Below are 20,420 nucleotides of genomic sequence, written 5' to 3' on the forward strand. Positions count from 1 at the left end.
TATATCTATCTATCTATTGATATGTAGATTACAGTGCTGCTATAGCCACAAATGACTTCCTCTCTCATCTGAGGCTTTCATTTTATTTTTTATTTTCCATCAGGCCCTGGATATCATGACTATTTTTTCAGTCACAACTCTTCAACACAGAACCTGCAACACAAACATATTAGACTCCAAACTTGGCCAGCACTACCTTTAGACTACCCCTCCCCCCGCCCCCGTACACACACAATCACACAATACCTCCAGCCTCCCCCAAATGCCTTCTGCCTCTCCTACACACTTACAGTGCCTCCAGCCTCCCTCACACACAATGCCTCCAACCTCCCCATAGATTTCACTAGTCACCCCCATGCCTTCAGCCTCACCACCAAAAATGCCTCCAGCATCCCTTTAAATGCCTCATGTCTAACCCACACAGTTCCTCCAGCCTCCCACAATTGCCTCCAGCCTCCCACCCACCCACAGGTATTGCCTCCCACCCACCCACAGGTATTTCCTCCAGCCTCCCATCCACTGCTATTGCCTCCAGACTTCCACATACCGCTGTTGCCTCCAGCCTCTCACCCACCACCATTATTGCCTCCAGCCTCCCACCCACCGCAATTGCCTCCAGCCTCCCACCCACCGCTATTGCCTCCAGTCTCACCCACCGCAGTTGCCTCCAGCCTCCCACCCACCGCAATTGCCTCCAGCCTCCCTCCCACCGCAATTGCCTCCAGCCTCCCACCCACGGCTATTGCCTCCAGCCTCCCACCCACGGCTATTGCCTCCAGCCTCCCACCCACGGCTATTGCCTCCAGCCTCCCACCCACGGCTATTGCCTCCAGCCTCCCACCCACGGCTATTGCCTCCAGCCTCCCACCCACGGCTATTGCCTCCAGCCTCCCACCCACGGCTATTGCCTCCAGCCTCCCACCCACGGCTATTGCCTCCAGCCTCCCACCCACGGCTATTGCCTCCAGCCTCCCACCCACGGCTATTGCCTCCAGCCTCCCACCCACGGCTATTGCCTCCAGCCTCCCACCCACGGCTATTGCCTCCAGCCTCCCACCCACGGCTATTGCCTCCAGCCTCCCACCCACGGCTATTGCCTCCAGCCTCCCACCCACGGCTATTGCCTCCAGCCTCCCACCCACGGCTATTGCCTCCAGCCTCCCACCCACGGCTATTGCCTCCAGCCCACAGCTATTGCCTCCAGCCTCCCACCCACAGCTATTGCCTCTAGCCTCCCACCCACCCACAGGTATTGCCTCCAGCCTCCCACCCACCCACAGGTATTGCCTCCAGCCTCCCACCCACCCACAGGTATTGCCTCCAGCCTCCCACCCACCCACAGGTATTGCCTCCAGCCTCCCACCCACCCACCCACAGGTATTGCCTCCAGCCTCCCATCCACTGCTATTGCCTCCAGACTTCCACATACCGCTGTTGCCTCCAGCCTCTCACCCACCACCATTATTGCCTCCAGCCTCCCACCCACCGCAATTTCCTCCAGCCTCCCACCCACCGCAATTTCCTCCAGCCTCCCACCCACCGCAATTTCCTCCAGCCTCCCACCCACCGCTATTGCCTCCAGCCTCCCACCCACCGCTATTGCCTCCAGCCTCCCACCCACCGCTATTGCCTCCAGCCTCCCACCCACCGCTATTGCCTCCAGCCTCCCACCCACCGCTATTGCCTCCAGCCTCCCACCCACCGCTATTGCCTCCAGCCTCCCACCCACCGCTATTGCCTCCAGCCTCCCACCCACCGCTATTGCCTCCAGATTTCCACATACCACTGTTGCCTCCAGCCTCACCCACCACCGTTATTGCCTCCAGCCTCCCACCCACCGTTATTGCCTCCAGCCTCCCACCCACCGCTATTGCCTCCAGCCTCCCACCCACCGCTATTGCCTCCAGCCTCCCACCCACCGCTATTGCCTCCAGCCTCCCACCCACCGCTATTGCCTCCAGCCTCCCACCCACCGCTATTGCCTCCAGCCTCCCACCCACCGCTATTGCCTCCAGCCTCCCACCCACCGCTATTGCCTCCAGCCTCCCACCCACGGCTATGGCCTCCAGCCTCCCACCCACGGCTATGGCCTCCAGCCTCCCACCCACGGCTATGGCCTCCAGCCTCCCACCCACGGCTATGGCCTCCAGCCTCCCACCCACGGCTATGGCCTCCAGCCTCCCACCCACGGCTATGGCCTCCAGCCTCCCACCCACGGCTATGGCCTCCAGCCTCCCACCCACGGCTATGGCCTCCAGCCTCCCACCCACGGCTATGGCCTCCAGCCTCCCACCCACGGCTATGGCCTCCAGCCTCCCACCCACGGCTATGGCCTCCAGCCTCCCACCCACGGCTATGGCCCCCAGCCTCCCACCCACGGCTATGGCCCCCAGCCTCCCACCCACGGCTATGGCCCCCAGCCTCCCACCCACGGCTATGGCCCCCAGCCTCCCACCCACGGCTATGGCCCCCAGCCTCCCACCCACGGCTATGGCCCCCAGCCTCCCACCCACGGCTATGGCCCCCAGCCTCCCACCGCTATGGCCTCCAGCCTCCCACCCACCGCTATTGCCCCCAGCCTCTCACCCACCTCTATTGGTACTTACTTATAACAACTATCTCACTTACACACCATTCACACTTAAAAATTTCCCCACAATTCATATATATATATTTATCTCATCCATCCCACTTACATGCTATTCATTAGCAGCAGCCCCCCTGTAGACAGCACCCCCCTCCCTTGTAGACAGCACCCCCCCCCTTGTAGACAGCAGCTCCCCCCTTATAGACTGTGCTCCTCCATGGGACGCCATGATTTGTACGGGAGAACGGGGCAGCGGAGCAGGGCATTTGACGGGAGGATGGCTGCACTGCAGCAGGTATCGGATTTGGTATCGGGGACATTAAACAATTCCCCGATACCATACAAAAGCCTGGTATCGGCACCAATATCGGGACATCCCTAATACACACTATTCATACATATTCATAGCCTCCGTCCTCATGTCAGTCCATGTAACTGTAGTGTGCATCTCTTTAAAGTGGTATTCCATGTAAATTGATGGTAGTTTGCTAGGATATGTCATCACTTTATTATTGATGGGACTAAAGACTTTTATTTAGAACTTTGGTTGGACTGCTCGGGTCCCCTCTGAGCTCCTGCACAGGGGCCAGCTACTTACCCAATCTTGGTTCTCTAACCCCCCTCCCTCGGGGACGAGCTTCAGTGTCAGCTTCTTTGCAAATTACCAGGTTCCATCTCCGAGAGTGGGGGGCTGGAGCACTATGAGGTAACCCCCATTAAGAAACTTATCCCCTCTTCTACAGGTAATACATTTTAAAGAAATATTCCAGGATTTTGTTTTCTTCAGCCTTTGAGCCCATAATGCCAATTTATGATACTGTTTTTAATATACTTTTATTACCTCTGTGCTTCACTTTGTCCTGTTTTCATGCACAGAACCAACACTCGGAATTGCTATGGTGCAAGTTTTTTTTAATTTTTACTGTTGTATCTGACCTTTCTGATCATTCATTGCTGCCAGGTACAATATGTAATAAGTCACATGGTTTCCAGGGGAGCGTGGCTATGCTACAGTGGGTGGGTAGAAAGCAATACTTCAGTATTCTTCCACTCTGCCCTCCACTGATCCGCTGCAGCATACCACATTCCCGTGGAGACCGTAAGACTTATGTCATATTGTGCCTGGCCGCATGCAATTCTGGGTTAGGTCAGAGACCACAGTGAAATATAAAGTTCTGATCTGTAATATTACAATATCATATGTCACGCCTGAAAACGTCATTGACCTCTACCGCATCCTCTACTCTGTATCAGTTAAAAAACTTTGGAGTGTTAGAGAAGTTGTGGATGTTCTCGCTCATTGTGTTACCCGGGTGATGCAGGAACATAAGAGAAGTACAAGTTAATTAAAGAAATCATGTTCCCATCACTTACATCTCACAATCTCTCGCTGTCCCGCTGGCAGTTTCATTACATTAGATTTTACAGCCACAATCAATGTCTTGTGTATGAGGGTAGTGGAGCAGATCAGGCCCTTGTTTCTTTTTATGCTGCGTTTGCGTTTCCTGCATGGTACCTGCTGATGTGCAAAACAGCCGCATAGTCCTCCTTGAGAAAGAATAGGGAGTTCACCTATTACCACCTGGATAGTAATCACACAGATGTTGCTATTTTGCAAGCAAGAGACAAATTAGCAAGATTGTTTCATTTTATCGCATTTTGAGGAACCACCCTGGCCTTATTGTGTAGATGTGCCAAAGCTGGAGCTAGTGATATAAGGCTGGGTTCACACCACGTTTTGTTAAATATGGTTCCCATATACGGCTGGGAGGAGGGGGGGGCGGGGCTTAATCGCAGTGCCCACACTCAGCCGTGTTCGGGAACCGTATTTAATGTATGTCTATGAGCCGACCGGAGTGAACCGCAGCCTCCGGTCGGCTTAGTTTTCGGCTGTATGCGGTTTCCCGACCGCAGGCACGTGGTCGACCGCGTTTTTGCCTACGGTCTGGAAACCGCATACGGCCGAAAATGAATCCGACCGGAGGCTGCGGTTCACTCCGGTCGGCTCATAGACATACATTAAATACGGTTCCCGAATACGGCTGAGTGCGGGCGCTACGATTAAGTCCCGCCCCCCTCCTCCCAGCCGTATACGGGAACCGCATTTAACAAAATGTGGTGTGAACCCAGCCTAACATAGGGCAAAGATTCACAGCATATGACCTATACCATCGTGTGGCTGGTGCAGTTATGTGTAGGCATTGTGTGGCTGGTGCAGTTATGATTAGGTATTGTTGTGTGGCTGGTGTAGTTATGAGTAGGCATTGTGTGGCTGGTGCAGTTATGAGTAGGCATTGTGTGGCTGGTGCAGTTATGAGTAGGCATTGTGTGGCTGGTGCAGTTATGAGTAGGCATTGTGTGGCTGGTGTAGTTATGAGTAGGCATTGTGTGGCTGGTGTAGTTATGAGTAGGCATTGTGTGGCTGGTGCAGTTATGAATAGGCATTGTGTGGCTGGTGGAGTTATGAGTAGGCATTGTGTGGCTGGTGCAGTTATGTGTAGGCATTGTGTGGCTGGTGCAGTTATGAGTAGGCATTGTGTGGCTGGTGCAGTTATGTGTAGGCATTGTGTGGCTGGTGCAGTTATGAGTAGGCATTGTGTGGCTGGTGCAGTTATGTGTAGGCATTGTGTGGCTGGTGCAGTTGTGTAGGCATTGTGTGGCTGGTGCAGTTGTGTAGGCATTGTGTGGCTGGTGCAGTTATGTGTAGGCATTGTGTGGCTGGTGCAGTTATGAGTAGGCATCGTGTGGCTGGTGCAGTTATGAGTAGGCATTGTGTGGCTGGTGCAGTTATGTGTAGGCATTGTGTGGCTGGTGCAGTTATGAGTAGGCATTGTGTGGCTGGTGCAGTTATGAGTAGGCATCGTGTGGCTGGTGCAGTTGTGTAGGCATTGTGTGGCTGGTGCAGTTATGTGTAGGCATCGTGTCGCTGGTGCAGTTGTGTAGGCATTGTGTGGCTGGTGCAGTTGTGTAGGCATTGTGTGGCTGGTGCAGTTATGAGTAGGCATTGTGTGGCTGGTGCAGTTATGACTAGGCATTGTGTGGCTGGTGCAGTTATGACTAGGCATCGTGTGGCTGGTGCAGTTATATGTAGGCATTGTGAGGCTGGTGCAGTTATGTGTAGGCATCGTGTGGCTGGTCCAGTTATGAGTAGGCATTGTGTGGCTGGTGCAGTTATGAGTAGGTATCGTGTGGCTGGTGCAGTTATGAATAGGCAATGTGTGGCTGGTGCAGTTATGTGTAGGCATCGTGTGGCTGGTGCAGTTATGAGTAGGCATCGTGTGGCTGGTGCAGTTATGTGTAGGCAATGTGTGGCTGGTGCAGTTTTGAGTAGGTATCGTGTGGCTGGTGCAGTTATGAGTAGGCATCGTGTGGCTGGTGCAGTTATATGTAGGCATTGTGAGGCTGGTGCAGTTATGTGTAGGCATCGTGTGGCTGGTGCAGTTATGAATAGGCATCGTGTGGCTGGTGCAGTTATGAGTAGGCATTGTGAGGCTGGTGCAGTTATGAGTAGGCATCGTGTGGCTGGTGCAGTTATGTGTAGGCATTGTGTGGCTGGTGCAGTTATGAGTAGGTATTGTGTGGCTGGTGCAGTTATATGTAGGCATTGTGAGGCTGGTGCAGTTATGTGTAGGCATCGTGCAGTTATGTGTAGGCATCGTGTGGCTGGTGCAGTTATGAGTAGGTATTGTGTGGCTGGTGCAGTTATGAGTAGGTATTGTGTGGCTGGTGCAGTTATATGTAGGCATTGTGAGGCTGGTGCAGTTATGTGTAGGCATCGTGCAGTTATGTGTAGGCATCGTGTGGCTGGTGCAGTTATGAGTAGGTATTGTGTGGCTGGTGCAGTTATGTGTAGGCATTGTGTGGCTGGTGGAGTTATGAGTAGGCATCGTGTGGCTGGTGCAGTTATGAGTAGGCATCGTGTGGCTGGTGCAGTTATGAATAGGCAATGTGTGGCTGGTGCAGTTATGTGTAGGCATTGTGTGGCTGGTGCAGTTATGAGTAGGCATCATGTGGCTGGTGCAGTTATGAATAGGCAATGTGTGGCTGGTGCAGTTATGTGTAGGCATCGTGTGGCTGGTGCAGTTATGAGTAGGCATCATGTGGCTGGTGCAGTTATGAGTAGGTATTGTGAGGCTGGTGCAGTTGTGTAGGCATTGTGTGGCTGGTGCAGTTATGAGTAGGCATCGTGTGGCTGGTGCAGTTATTAATAGGCAATGTGTGGCTGGTGCAGTTATGTGTAGGCATCGTGTGGCTGGTGCAGTTATGTGTAGGCAATGTGTGGCTGGTGCAGTTTTGAGTAGGTATCGTGTGGCTGGTGCAGTTATGAGTAGGCATCGTGTGGCTGGTGCAGTTATATGTAGGCATTGTGAGGCTGGTGCAGTTATGTGTAGGCATCGTGTGGCTGGTGCAGTTATGAATAGGCATCGTGTGGCTGGTGCAGTTATGAGTAGGCATTGTGAGGCTGGTGCAGTTATGAGTAGGCATCGTGTGGCTGGTGCAGTTATGTGTAGGCATTGTGTGGCTGGTGCAGTTATGAGTAGGTATTGTGTGGCTGGTGCAGTTATGAGTAGGTATTGTGTGGCTGGTGCAGTTATATGTAGGCATTGTGAGGCTGGTGCAGTTATGTGTAGGCATCGTGCAGTTATGTGTAGGCATCGTGTGGCTGGTGCAGTTATGAGTAGGTATTGTGTGGCTGGTGCAGTTATGAGGAGGTATTGTGTGGCTGGTGCAGTTATATGTAGGCATTGTGAGGCTGGTGCAGTTATGTGTAGGCATCGTGCAGTTATGTGTAGGCATCGTGTGGCTGGTGCAGTTATGAGTAGGTATTGTGTGGCTGGTGCAGTTATATGTAGGCATTGTGAGCCTGGTGCAGTTATGTGTAGGCATCGTGCAGTTATGTGTAGGCATTGTGTGGCTGGTGGAGTTATGAGTAGGCATCGTGTGGCTGGTGGAGTTATGAGTAGGCATCGTGTGGCTGGTGGAGTTATGAGTAGGCATTGTGTGGCTGGTGCAGTTATTAATAGGCAATGTGTGGCTGGTGCAGTTATGTGTAGGCATCGTGTGGCTGGTGCAGTTATGAGTAGGCATCGTGTGGCTGGTGCAGTTATGTGTAGGCATTGTGTGGCTGGTGCAGTTATGTGTAGGCATTGTGTGGCTGGTGCAGTTATGTGTAGGCATTGTGTGGCTGGTGCAGTTATGAGTAGGTATTGTGTGGCTGGTGCAGTTATGAGTAGGTATTGTGTGGCTGGTGCAGTTATATGTAGGCATTGTGAGGCTGGTGCAGTTATGTGTAGGCATCGTGTGGCTGGTGCAGTTATGAGTAGGTATTGTGTGGCTGGTGCAGTTATGAGTAGGTATTGTGTGGCTGGTGCAGTTATGAGTAGGTATTGTGTGGCTGGTGCAGTTATATGTAGGCATTGTGAGGCTGGTGCAGTTATGTGTAGGCATCATGCAGTTATGTGTAGGCATCGTGTGGCTGGTGCAGTTATGAGTAGGTATTGTGTGGCTGGTGCAGTTATGAGTAGGTATTGTGTGGCTGGTGCAGTTATATGTAGGCATTGTGAGCCTGGTGCAGTTATGTGTAGGCATCGTGCAGTTATGTGTAGGCATCGTGTGGCTGGTGCAGTTATGAGTAGGTATTGTGTGGCTGGTGGAGTTATGAGTAGGCATCGTGTGGCTGGTGGAGTTATGAGTAGGCATCGTGTGGCTGGTGCAGTTATTAATAGGCAATGTGTGGCTGGTGCAGTTATGTGTAGGCATCGTGTGGCTGGTGCAGTTATGAGTAGGCATCGTGTGGCTGGTGCAGTTATGTGTAGGCATTGTGTGGCTGGTGCAGTTATGTGTAGGCATTGTGTGGCTGGTGCAGTTATGTGTAGGCATTGTGTGGCTGGTGCAGTTATGAGTAGGTATTGTGTGGCTGGTGCAGTTATGAGTAGGTATTGTGAGGCTGGTGCAGTTATGAGTAGGCATCGTGTGGCTGGTGCAGTTATGTGTAGGCATTGTGTGGCTGGTGCAGTTATGTGTAGGCATTGTGTGGCTGGTGCAGTTATGTGTAGGCATCGTGTGGCTGGTGCAGTTATGAGTAGGTATTGTGTGGCTGGTGCAGTTATGAGTAGGTATTGTGTGGCTGGTGCAGTTATGAGTAGGTATTGTGTGGCTGGTGCAGTTATATGTAGGCATTGTGAGCCTGGTGCAGTTATGTGTAGGCATCGTGCAGTTATGTGTAGGCATCGTGTGGCTGGTGCAGTTATGAGTAGGTATTGTGTGGCTGGTGGAGTTATGAGTAGGCATCGTGTGGCTGGTGGAGTTATGAGTAGGCATCGTGTGGCTGGTGCAGTTATTAATAGGCAATGTGTGGCTGGTGCAGTTATGTGTAGGCATCGTGTGGCTGGTGCAGTTATGAGTAGGCATCGTGTGGCTGGTGGAGTTATGAGTAGGCATCGTGTGGCTGGTGGAGTTATGAGTAGGCATCGTGTGGCTGGTGCAGTTATGAGTAGGTATTGTGAGGCTGGTGCAGTTATGAGTAGGCATTGTGTGGCTGGTGCAGTTATGAGTAGGCATCGTGTGGCTGGTGCAGTTATTAATAGGCAATGTGTGGCTGGTGCAGTTATGTGTAGGCATCGTGTGGCTGGTGCAGTTATGAGTAGGCATCGTGTGGCTGGTGCAGTTATGTGTAGGCATTGTGTGGCTGGTGCAGTTATGTGTAGGCATTGTGTGGCTGGTGCAGTTATGTGTAGGCATTGTGTGGCTGATGCAGTTATGAGTAGGTATTGTGTGGCTGGTGCAGTTATGAGTAGGTATTGTGAGGCTGGTGCAGTTATGTGTAGGCATCGTGTGGCTGGTGCAGTTATGAGTAGGTATTGTGTGGCTGGTGGAGTTATGAGTAGGCATCGTGTGGCTGGTGGAGTTATGAGTAGGCATCGTGTGGCTGGTGCAGTTATTAATAGGCAATGTGTGGCTGGTGCAGTTATGTGTAGGCATCGTGTGGCTGGTGCAGTTATGAGTAGGCATCGTGTGGCTGGTGGAGTTATGAGTAGGCATCGTGTGGCTGGTGGAGTTATGAGTAGGCATCGTGTGGCTGGTGCAGTTATGAGTAGGTATTGTGAGGCTGGTGCAGTTATGAGTAGGCATTGTGTGGCTGGTGCAGTTATGAGTAGGCATCGTGTGGCTGGTGCAGTTATTAATAGGCAATGTGTGGCTGGTGCAGTTATGTGTAGGCATCGTGTGGCTGGTGCAGTTATGAGTAGGCATCGTGTGGCTGGTGCAGTTATGTGTAGGCATTGTGTGGCTGGTGCAGTTATGTGTAGGCATTGTGTGGCTGGTGCAGTTATGTGTAGGCATTGTGTGGCTGGTGCAGTTATGAGTAGGTATTGTGTGGCTGGTGCAGTTATGAGTAGGTATTGTGTGGCTGGTGCAGTTATGAGTAGGCAATGTGTGGCTGGTGCAGTTATGTGTAGGCATCGTGTGGCTGGTGCAGTTATGAGTAGGCATCGTGTGGCTGGTGCAGTTATGAGTAGGTATTGTGAGGCTGGTGCAGTTATGAGTAGGCAATGTGTGGCTGGTGCAGTTATGTGTAGGCATCGTGTGGCTGGTGCAGTTATGAGTAGGCATCGTGTGGCTGGTGCAGTTATGAGTAGGCATCGTGTGGCTGGTGCAGTTATGAGTAGGTATTGTGAGGCTGGTGCAGTTATGAGTAGGTATTGTGTGGCTGGTGCAGTTATGAGTAGGTATTGTGAGGCTGGTGCAGTTATGAGTAGGTATTGTGTGGCTGATGCAGTTATGAGTAGGTATTGTGTGGCTGGTGCAGTTATGAGTAGGCATTGTGTGGCTGGTGCAGCTATGAGTAGGCATTGTGGGGAAGATTTATCATACAAAACCTGTCTAGAGGAAAAGTTGCTGAGTTGCCCATAGCAACCAATCAGATCGCTTCTTTAATTACTGAAAAGGCCTCTGAAATATCTGATTGGTTGCTATGGGAAACTCAGCAACTGTTCCTCTGGACAGGAAATCTCCCCGTGTTTCTGAAGTTGTTAGCAGTAGGCACTGTGAGGCTGAGTGGTTGGTGCTGTTATGAAGGGTATTGTGTGGCTGGTGCTGTTATGAAGGGTATTGTGTGGTTGGTGCTGTTATGAAGGGTATTGTGTGGCTGCTGCTGTTATGAAGGGTATTGTGTGGCTGCTGCTGTTATGAAGGGTATTGTGTGGCTGGTGCTGTTATGAAGGGTATTGTGTGGCTGGTGCTGTTATGAAGGGTATTGTGTGGCTGCTGCTGTTATGAAGGGTATTGTGTGGCTGCTGCTGTTATGAAGGGTATTGTGTGGCTGGTGCTGTTATGAAGGGTATTGTGTGGCTGGTGCTGTTATGAAGGGTATTGTGTGGCTGGTGCTGTTATGAAGGGTATTGTGTGGCTGGTGCTGTTATGAAGGGTATTGTGTGGTTGGTGCTGTTATGAAGGGTATTGTGTGGCTGGTGCTGTTATGAAGGGTATTGTGTGGTTGGTGCTGTTATGAAGGGTATTGTGTGGCTGGTGCTGTTATGAAGGGTATTGTGTGGTTGGTGCTGTTATGAAGGGTATTGTGTGGCTGGTGCTGTTATGAAGGGTATTGTGTGGCTGGTGCTGTTATGAAGGGTATTGTGTGGCTGGTGCTGTTATGAAGGGTATTGTGTGGTTGGTGCTGTTATGAAGGGTATTGTGTGGTTGGTGCTGTTATGAAGGGTATTGTGTGGCTGGTGCTGTTATGAAGGGTATTGTGTGGCTGGTGCTGTTATGAAGGGTATTGTGTGGCTGGTGCTGTTATGAAGGGTATTGTGTGGCTGGTGCTGTTAGGGAGAGGGATTTGTGAACATAGCCTTATGGCTGTGTTTCTTGTGCAGTTCTGCAGGCATTGTGTATCTGACTCTGTTGAGAGGTGTTGTGGGGCTGGTGGTATGTGGAATACTGTGGAGCCGTATGAGTTTTATATGTTTTAAGTGAGGCCTCTCGACCATACTGTATATAATAAATGTCCTAAATTGGATAGCTGTTTTCCAGATTTGACTAGGCATGTGTAGTAGCTGTCCAGCAGTTTTGACCTCCATGTTAAAGTGTGATTGAACATATGACGTACATGTTCTTTCAGTCAAATGTAATGCTTTTCTTTTGATATACCCTTATGAAATGTTGGCTACATTTCTCACTGTAGTTTGGTTTATTTTAACAATGGAGATATTTGAGGATCTCAGAAGGAATATACCAGTGTCTTGTGTGTCTCCTTTTAGACAATGACGCAGAGAGTGCAGTCTCTGGACAAGTGTCACCCCCTCCCCTCTGTGAGTTAAAGACTCTGTTCTATTATATTTATTCCCATAAAATGCCAGCTCACCCGCATCGTGTGAGACATAAAAATAATGAGTTTTCAATACCTGCTGATTGCAAATTGGCACTTTTTGTTGCCCATGGCGATAGACCCATTCGAATTGTCAGATTAAAAGGCATTTCCCAACCAGGTTCTGATAGACTCTGCGTCTATTGCTCCTGATGGGTTAATTCAGGCTCATTTGCAGAAATCAAAACTTAATTTGATCTGAAGTTATCAGTGTCACTGGAGCTTATGGAGAACAATGAGAGAAGTCAAATTCTTGGGGCTATTGGGGTGAAGGTGATTCGCAGACGTCTGTTAACTTCTTGCTGTTAATGACTGTGTGCAGCAAGCAGAGAATTAGCACCTCGCACCAGGAATACAATTTCTTGCTAGTCTGCCTGGCCAGCGGGAGCCCTGGCTGCCTTACACTTCAATGTTTTTAAATTTTACATCTACAGTTGTATTTGTATACGTAAAATGATTAGGAAATCACAATCCCTTCCGCTACAGCTTCTGTTCCATGATCTTTTTAAATCTACCTCACACTGATATTTCTTGCTTTATTCTTTTGGATTGTTGGAGGTGATCTTTTAAAAATGCATCAAAATAGAATGTGCCCCAGATTATGGTTTACATGGAGACTGGCTATTAGGAACACTGGACATTTGCCTGCTGGGCCAGTTTGATGGATTTCCTTGTGCCCCAGATGATTTTGCGTTGGCTCCTCCCCTCAGCTTTCCGGACATTTCCAAACACTCAGCCGAGAGCAAGGCAGCCTCGTACACCTCCCTCAGCTCTCGGCAGCAGCTCCGAGGGAGAGTATTATTCAGTGCTCAGCTCCGCAGGATTTATGTTTATTAAGCAACATGTATATTCATCTTTATACGCTGAATGATTCAATTTTATACAGCAGCATGTATAGTCATCTTTATTCAGCAGAAGAATTCATTTTTATCTTTGTGCTGCTGTATGTAGATGAATCCTTCTGTATCTTTCTGCTGCTGAGGGCGGAGCTAAGCACTGAATGACTCTCTCCTAGCTGCTCCCTCCTCCCTTTACTGCTGAGTGCTGTGTGTGCGGCTGCCCTACTGTTCAAAAATATCTGGAGAGCTAAGGGGAGGAGCCAACACAAAATCATCCAGGGCACATGGAATTCCATCACACAAGGCCTTCCACATGAATGCGCTTTAACGGCCGACGCCCGCATAGGCCCTTTTAACTGACCGGTGGGGAGCAATCTCTCCACGCCTTGCATTCAGCACAGCTGCACCCTCTGAACTTAATTGGGCCCCACAAAAAAGAAACCAAAAATGGTCAGTTTATGCAACAAAAGCCTGATCTGTTTTTGGTCCCAGTCTGGGCCTGCCTGGAGCACTGTGACCTTGTTATAGAACCAGAAAGTCTTCACTCAGTACAGTCTTGCGCAGAGCTTGCATCTCATTTGGAGTCCACAGTACTCGCATACTGTACTCCGTGTTGGAGCTGTCTAGAATTGAGTTTAAATCATTGATGAGCCGTGTTCCCCGGATTCTTCTCGAGCTGATTTAGATTCATGATCATTTTTCTTTTCTGTTTTATAGCAGCTCTGAAAGCTCCTAGAATGAATTGCATTGTATTTGAGAAGAGTTGTTTTTGTGTTTAAGATTATAATTGTTGCAGAATCCCCTCCACCCCCTACCCATCTGGAGCCTCAACTACAAAATTGCATACTGAAATGTATTCATCTTACTATAAGGATCCTACGATATAAAGAATTGCAATTTCACTTTTTCAAGGTACATGCAGCATTGTTCTTTCTGAGCTTCCTTGTTAATAAATGTAATGTAATGTAATGTAATAACTGAAGTGTAAACTTACGGAGTAATAATAAATACAGAATTAAGTGCATTTCATGATCTCTGGAAAGCCAGATAGTAACCCCTCTTGAGCACAGTGACAGTAGCTGCCCTTAAGGTACTTCATATACTATACTTTAATGGTCTTTCATTACATTGTGTGTCATTCTCTAGCCAGATCTGAAGCTTCATTTAGTTTTCTGCTGGTTTATTGGTGGCTCTCAGGCTTTAGGACCTTGCTGCTGGTTCAGTATGTAAACATTACATTCTCTTCCATTCTGCAGGACATACTGTAAGCTCCCACATTACAATATGCCCTACTTTATTGGCACTAAGCTTTTAGCACTGTGTTGGCTAGTTTCAAGTTGCAGCCATTGTGAATAAAATTTTGGGTGACTTGAAGATAGGACAAAATCAATATAAGATGAGATATAATGTAGAGCAGGTTTACATACTATGTATACTCACCTGGTACAATGATGAATCAATTGTCCTTCCTGCCGTCTAGGAGCATTTTTCACTATATTGCCGTTAGCTCATCTGTGACTGCTCACCATTCATTCATAGGCTGTAAATGATCTTTGTGCTTCCAGCAGACAGTTTAATAATGCTCCATAGCCATTGCTGTACTGCAGCCTCCCCTCCTCTCTACTGATATTAAGAAATATGAGATTTGGAAGGGCTCTTGACAGACTGATCCCTGACTTGTAGAGAGTCCTAATACAATTATCCCGCTGGAGAGAATTCATCATCGACATGTTTGATTAGATTGTGTCTCAGCTCTTAACTTTTGAAGGAATGATATAGGTTTAATCTTGGAATAAATACAATTATCATGGTCTGAATGCCAGGAGTTTTGTATCTTGGTGCCCTTGTTTTGTATAAGGATGCCAATGTTGATCATATGCCACCAGTTCTGTGGTGCACTTTAAGCAGACCATTTATAAGGGTTGATGAAACCAAACTGCCTCTGAGTCTGTCAGTTGTATTTGCTGGTAAGAGCTTCATACACCATTGGATATTTTGTTAGGCTATACAAGTAAACTGCACTGGTCCTGGAGCTGATGGTGGTTGCCAAACTCATAAAATCCCTTTGTTATTTTTTAAACATGTCAAAGAGGCACATTTTATTTTTTGGGGGAAAAAACGCCTCAAAAACGAGGTCTTGAAGGACAAAAAAAGGACAGTCTTTTGTTGCATTTTTTTTTTCAAGCCGAGAATAGCAGTTATATTATTGTAAAATACAGGGCAGTTTTATAGTAGTTAGTTCTCTGTACATAGGGACACTATTATAGTAGCAATATCAGAAAAAATATCTTATTTAAAATAACCAAAACTTTATAATTAAAATATCAGTACTACTATTGAAAAAATGGCCTTTAACATTTATTTAAGGGTACACCACTGAATTTTGTTATTTTTCCATTCTGACTGGCTGCAAAAAAATAACAAACTTTAACTCCCCTCCCACCGCTCCCCTAGTGCACAGTTATCCCTCTCTTCTCTTCTGGGTCCTCTCTTCTTCTGCATTCTGGGGCCAGATACATCAGACTGCTATGAGGTTAGCCGTGGCCAGCGATAAGCTCAGAGCATTTTGACACGTTGAATCTCAGAATGTGGAAGAAGATTCGGGGCCAGAGGACAGGAAAGCGATATCTGCATGGCAGGAGGTAAGTTAAAGTTTTTTATTTTATTTTTGCAGCCAGGCAGAATAGAAAAAATTCAGTGGAGTACCCCTTTTTAAATATTGTTTTTATACAAAAATGTATTCACACAACAGCAGTCAGTACTAGATTTACAAGATATAGGCGGCTAGCAAGGGTAGATGGTTTCTCAAACTGGAATTCCTCACACCACACATGGTTAAGCTTCAATCTACTAGAGGAATAAAAATTAGAGAAATTCTTGGTAATCTCACCCTATTATGCACACAATTATGTTCCCTCTATGGGCATTCACCCTAAAAGGGCAAGCCCCTATCTTTGTCCTTGACAAAACACCCAAGTTAGCCATAAAAAGACATCAGCAATGGCCATCTGATGTCCAGCTACTGAGAAAGTTGTTTTCAAAAAGGAAATGCTGAGCCAGACATGTTATTCCACTAATATGTAAATCTGCTTCCTTTGTGGGAATGGCAGTAGCTCAAAACTTAATATAGGTACATGACCCTATGTGGGTTCAAGGTACACTGACACGTGCATTAAACTACACCCACTTAAAGGGTATGTAGGGAAAAAATTAGGATGCCCTTGTGTGGGGGAGAACTACAATGGTTCTTGGATTATACCCCCCCCCCCCCCACCACAGTGCAGTTGCAGGGGAGTGATCCACTGTGGATGTAGCCGGAGGGCTTACCACGGGCCGCCGTGGATCTGTATTTGATTGAACCTGCCTGGAGCAGATCAATGGAGTTCTATGGAACTGCACTGATCTGTATTTGGAATCTAATGATTCCTTTTTAAAGTAGTACTTCAGCCATATCCTGCGGACCCAAAATGGTACCAATACAAACAGCAGATTACGGCGCAAAAAATAAGCCCTCATACAGCCCGCTATACGTAAAAATAAATGTTATAAAAAAATGTAAGGGGTCAGAAAATGTTTTAAAAAAAATTAATTATTAAAGTATGACAAAAACTATACACATTTTGTATTGATGTAATCAGGCCGATCTAAAGTATCAAAATAACATGTAAGTTTGACCAGAATGTGAATGGTGTAAAAAGAAGAAAAAAACCAAATTTGCTAAATTGCTGTTTTTTTTTTTTTCTTTTAATCTCACTAATATTTTTTATTTTTTTTTATTTCGGAGAATAATTTATGGAAAAATGAAAGGTGTCATTGCAAAGTACAATTGGTACCGCAAAAAACAAGCCCTCATATGAGTCTGTAGATGGAAAAAATTGAGTTATGGCTAATATAGGTTCGAGGAGGAAAAAACTAAAGTGCAAAAAATAAATAAACTAATAAAGACCTTATTTACATACTATTTTGGTTGAAATTATTTTGTGTACCAGGACAATTGGATTTTCATGAGGGACAATTAGATAGTGTTCCGCTTTAGTCCCTTTGGATTAAATAGTTTTTTTTTTGTTTAGTTTTTTAAATTTATACACTTCTGCATACCTAACACAGAAAGCTATCCTGAATCTAAACAATGGCTCTGATTTACTAAGAGTGGAGTGTAGGTTTCTTTGTGGGTTTTAATTCCCTACATTTTGCACTTTTCCCTACACTTTGCCTTTTTTACACATGCTCTGATCTGTCTGGTTTTCTTCAGCTAAAATCCACCACATTTTCTGTGGAAACCTTAGTAAATATGTTGGGGTTTTGTGAAAATGTCGGGAACACGCCCCTTTTCTGTGACCACACCCCTTTCCCTTACTGTCACACCCTTTTTTCAGGTTTTCTTAAAAAAAAAAAGACTAACTCTCCATTTTTGTTTTTTCAATTCTGGTGCAAATTCTGGTGCACACAGAATTTCTAGCGCAATGCGCCAGAATCTGGCGCACAACCCAACAAAACATGTCGGGTTTGCAATAGTAAATGAGGGCCAATGTGTGTATGAGGAATTACCTACTGCTACCTGAGACACTGCATCCGTATTCCTAAGATTTTCAATCTGATTGATTTGAATTGACCTTCTTGGAGTTCAGAAATCTAGGTAGTGTGACCCCAAAAACCACATTTATATATCACATAAACAATTGCTAGCTTTTATCTTGTTAACCTTGGGTTGCTCTAGTAACTATCAGTACAGATGACTGTTGTATGAATCTTTTTTTTTAAATAAATAAATGTAATGCTTTAACCTCTTCAGGACATAGGGCGTATGGATACGCCCTGCATCCCGAGTCCTTAAGGACCGAGGGCGTATCCATACGCCCGTGGGAATTCCGGCCCCCACCGCTAGCCGGTTGGGGACCGGAGCCGGATGCCTGCTGAAATCGTTCAGCAGGCATCCCGGCATATCGCCCAGGGGGGTCATTATGTCCCCCCATGTCGGCGATCGCCGCAGATCGCTGGACAATTCAGTCCAGCGATCTGCGGCGATTCCGGGTCAATCGGGTCTCCAGTGACCCGGTGACCCGGAATTACTGGCTGTTCGGGGCCGTCTCTGACGGCCCTGAACAGCCAGAGCCTGCAGGGGTGAGGTGGCACTGGTGCCACCTCACGATCGCCCTGATTCGTCGGCCGGCCGACCAATCAGGGCGTCTGCTGCGGGTGTCACTCCCGCACCCGCTCCGCCCCTCTTCTGGAGGACGTGAGCGGGTGCGGGACGTGCACCCCGGGTGCTGGGGACCCCGATCCCCGGCGCCCCTGTTGGGATCGGGGCCCCAGGAGCAGCTGCGGCGGCGGGACTGACCTGCAGCGTCTGGATCGTTGGAGGTGAGTGACAGCCTCCTGCTGTTGCTTAGCAACAGCTCCCAGCATGCAAAAAGGGCAAGCTGGGAGCTGTAGTTATGCAACAGCAGGAGGCAGACCACCACAACTCCCAGCATGCCCTTATGGGCATGCTGGGACTTGTAGTTTTGCAACAGCTGGAGGCACATTCTTTCTATGGAAAAGTGTACCTTCAGCTGTTATGTAACTACAACTCCCAGCTTGCACAATCAGCTAAAGTGCATGCTGGGAGTTGTAGTGGTGCATCTGGTGGTTGCATAACTACAACTCCCAGCATGCCCGTTGGCTGTCGGTGACTGCTGAGAGTTGTAGTTTTGCAACAGCTAAAGGCACACTGGTTGTGAAACTCAGAGTTTTTTTTACCTAACTCAGTGTTTCACGACCGGTGTGCCTCCAGCTGTTGCAAACTACAACTCTCAGCAGTCACCGTACACCATGCACCGTACATGCTGGGAGTTGTAGTTTTGCAACAGCTGGAGGCACCCTGGTTGTGAAACACTGAGTTAGGTCACAAACTCAGTGATACATAACCAGTGTGCCTACAGTTGTTACAAAACTGCAACTCTCAGCAGTCACCGACAGCCAACGGGCATGCTGGGAGTTGTAGTTATGCAACAGCTGGATGTCCCCCCAATGTGAACGTACAGGGTACACTCACATGGGCGGAGGATTACAGTAAGTATCTGGCTGCAAATTTGAGCTGCCGCAAACTTTCTGCTGCAGCTCAAATTGCCAGCGAGAAACTACTGTGAACCCCCGCCCGTGCGACTGTACCCTAAAAACACTACACTACACTAACACAAAAAATAAAATAAAAAGTAAAAAACAGTAAAAAACACTACATATACACATACCCCTATACAGCCCCCCTCCCCTCCCCAATAAAAATGAAAAACGTCTGGTACGCCACTGTTTCCAGAACGGAGCATCCAGCTGTTGCAAAACAACTCCCAGTATTGTCGGACAGCCGTTGACTGTCCAGGCATGCTGGGAGTTTTGCAACAGCTGGAGGCACCCTGTTTGGGAATCACTGGCGTAGAATACCCCTATGTCCACCCCTATGCAATCCCTAATTTAGGCCTCAAATGCGCATGGCGCTCTCACTTTGGAGCCCTGTCGTATTTCAAGGCAACAGTTTAGGGTCACATATGGGGTATCGCCGTACTCGGGAGAAATTGGGCTTCAAATTTTGGGGGGTATTTTCTGCTTTTACCCTTTTTAAAAATGTAAAATTTTTGGGAAAACAAGCATTTTAGGTAAAAAAAAAAAATTTTTTTTACATATGCAAAAGTCGTGAAACACCTGTGGGGTATAAAGGTTCACTTAACCCCTTGTTACGTTCCCCGAGGGGTCTAGTTTCCAAAATGGTATGCCATGTGGGGTTTTTTTTGCTATCCTGGCACCATAGGGGCTTCCTAAATGCGGCATGCCCCCAGAGAAAAATTTGCGTTCAAAAAGCCAAATGTGACTCCTTCTCTTCTGAGACCTGTAGTGCGCCAGCAGAGCACTTTTCACCCCCATATGGGGTGTTTTCTGAATCGGGAGAAATTGGGCTTCAAATTTTTAGGGGTATTTTCTGCTATTACCCTTTTTAAAAATAAAAATGTTTTGGGAAAACAAGCATTTTAGGTAAAAAAAATTTTTACATTTGCAAAAGTCGTGAAACACCTGTGGGGTATTAAGGTTCACTTTATCCCATGTTACATTCCCCGAGGGGTCTAGTTTCCAAAATGGTATGCCATGTGTTTTTTTTTTGCTGTTCTGGCACCATAAGGGCTTCCTAAAGGTAACATGCCCCCCAAAAACCATTTCAGAAAAACGTACTCTCCAAAATCCCCTTGTCGCTCCTTCCCTTCTGAGCCCTCTACTGCGCCCGCCGAACACTTTACATAGACATATGAGATATGTGCTTACTCGAGAGAAATTGGGCTACAAATACAAGTAAAAATTTTGTCCTTTTACCCCTTGTAAAAATTCAAAAATTGGGTCTACAAGAACATGTGAGTGTAAAAAATGAAGATTGTGAATTTTCTCCTTCACTTTGCTGCTATTCGTGTGAAACACCTAAAGGGTTAAAACGCTGACTGAATGTCATTTTGAATACTTTGGGGGGTGTAGTTTTTATAATGGGGTCATTTATGGGGTATTTCTAATATGAAGACCCTTCAAATCCACTTCAAACTTGAACTGGTCCCTGAAAAATACTGAGTTTGAAAATTTTGTGAAAAATCGGAAAATTGCTGCTGACCGTTGA

At 47.6% G+C, this 20,420-nt stretch overlaps 1 protein-coding gene across 1 annotated transcript in view; it reads left to right on the forward strand.

Moving 5' to 3' along the window:
• The window catches only part of ITFG1 (integrin alpha FG-GAP repeat containing 1), a 267,878-nt gene that overhangs the window by 24,577 nt on the left and 222,881 nt on the right, over positions 1 to 20,420 (forward strand). The gene's annotated exons all lie outside the window — the stretch shown is intronic.

This window comes from Hyla sarda, chromosome 6 (assembly GCF_029499605.1).
Source record: "Hyla sarda isolate aHylSar1 chromosome 6, aHylSar1.hap1, whole genome shotgun sequence".
Classification (NCBI taxonomy): Eukaryota; Metazoa; Chordata; class Amphibia; order Anura; family Hylidae; genus Hyla; species Hyla sarda.